The sequence below is a fragment of the Larus michahellis genome, unplaced genomic scaffold (genome assembly GCF_964199755.1).
Source record: "Larus michahellis unplaced genomic scaffold, bLarMic1.1 SCAFFOLD_489, whole genome shotgun sequence".
Taxonomy (NCBI): Eukaryota; Metazoa; Chordata; class Aves; order Charadriiformes; family Laridae; genus Larus; species Larus michahellis.
Genome location: NW_027436449.1, coordinates 30,875 through 32,758, shown reverse-complemented (window position 1 = coordinate 32,758; position 1,884 = coordinate 30,875).

Here is a 1,884-nt window from a genome sequence, read left to right as displayed (position 1 = left end):
CCCCCCTCCCCGACCCCCCCTCCCCATCCCCCCATTCCCCCCCCCCAGGGCAGTGGGAGGCCCGGGGCATCCCATCATGCTTTGCGGGGGGGGGGGGGGCAGAGTTCCCATCATGCCCCAGGGCGGGGTCAGGCCCTCAAATGCCTCTGGTTGAGGATGGGGAGGGGGGTGGCCTCGGTGCATTGTGGGATACGGGAGGGGTGGCCTGGTGCATGCTGGGAGGTCACAGGCCCCAGGGCATCATGGGAAGGTGTGAGGCCTGGTCCGCTGCGCTGGGGCCTGCCCCAAGGCACTGTGGGATATGGGGGGCCCCAGGGCATCATGGGAAGCCTTGAGGCCTACCCTGTTGGGCTGAGGCCTGCCGTGGTGCATTATGGGATGGTGGCTGCCCTGGAGCATGCTGGGAAACCTAGAGGCCTGGTCCGCTGTGTTGAGGCCTGCCGCAGGGTATTCTGGGATTATGGGGCACCCCAGGGCCTCATGGGAAGGTGTGAGGCCTGGTCTGATGGGTTGAGGCCTGCCCCGCTGCATGCTGGGAGGCCTCACGCCGCAATGCACCATGGGATAGGTCATGCCCCAGGGCATGCTGGGATACCAGGTGCCCCAGTGCATGCTGGGGTGTTTTGAGGCCTGCTCTGCCGTGGGTTGAGGCCTGCCCCAAGGCATTGTGGGGTGCCGTGTGCCCCGGTGCATTGTGGGGTGAGGCCTGCCCCGGTGCGTGCCGCGATACCTGGTGCCCCAGAGCACGCTGGGAGGCCTTTGAGGCCTGGTGCGCCGTGGGTTAACGGCAGCCCCAGGGCATTATGGGATGCTTTGAGGCCTGGTACGCTGGATTGAGGCCTGCCCCAGGGCATGCTGGGGTAGTGAGTGCCCCAGTGCATGCTGGGATAGCATGACGCCTGGTTTGCTGTGGGGTGAGGCCTACCCCAGGGCATTATGGGATAGCCAGTGCCCCAGTGCATGATGGGAGGCCTTGAGGCTTGGTGCGCTGCGGGTTGAGGCCTACCCCAGGGCATGCTGGGAGGCCGCATCCCTCAATGCATTGTGGGATGGCTCATGCCCCAGTGCATGCTGGGGTACCAAATGGCCCAGTGCATGCTGGGAGGCGTTGAGGCCTGCTGCGCCGTGGGTTAACGGCAGCCCCAGGGCATTACGGGATGCTTTGAGGCCTGGTCCGCTGGGTTGAAGCCTACCCCAGGGCATTGTGGGATACCCCGTGGCCCGTTGCATGCTGGGATGGGGTGAGGCCGGATGTACGGTGGCTTAACGGCAGCCCCAGGGCATTATGGGATGCTTTGAGGCCTGGTGCGCTGTGGGTTCAGGCCTACCCCAGTGCATTATGGGATAGCTCATGCCCAGGTGCATGCTGGGATGGCTTGAGGCCTAATATATTGTAGGTTAACGGCAGCCCCAGGGCATTATGGGATGCTGCCGGCCCCGGTGCATTGTGGGTTGAGGCCTACCCCGGTGCGCACTGGGCCGCCACGAGGCCTGGTCTGTCGGGGGTTGATGTCAGCCCCGGTGCGTCGCCGGCCACCCTGTGCCCTGGTGCATTGTGGGTCGAGGCCCGCCCTGGTGCATTGTGGGATACCCCGTGGGCGGTGGGAGGCCTTGAGGCCTGGTGTGCTGGGGGCTGAGGCTCGTCTTGGCGCGTCGTGGGTTGACGTTGGCCCCGGTGCGTCGCCGGCCGCCATGTGCCCTGGTGCATTGTGGGTCGAGGCCCGCCCCGGTGCATTGTGGGATACCCGGTGGGCGGTGGGAGGCCTTGAGGCCTGGTCCGTTGGCGGTTGAGGCTCGTTGCGGGTTGACGTCGGCCCCGGCACGTCGCTGGCCGCCACGTGCCCCGGTGTACTGTGGGTCGAGGCCTGCCCCGGTGCATTGTGG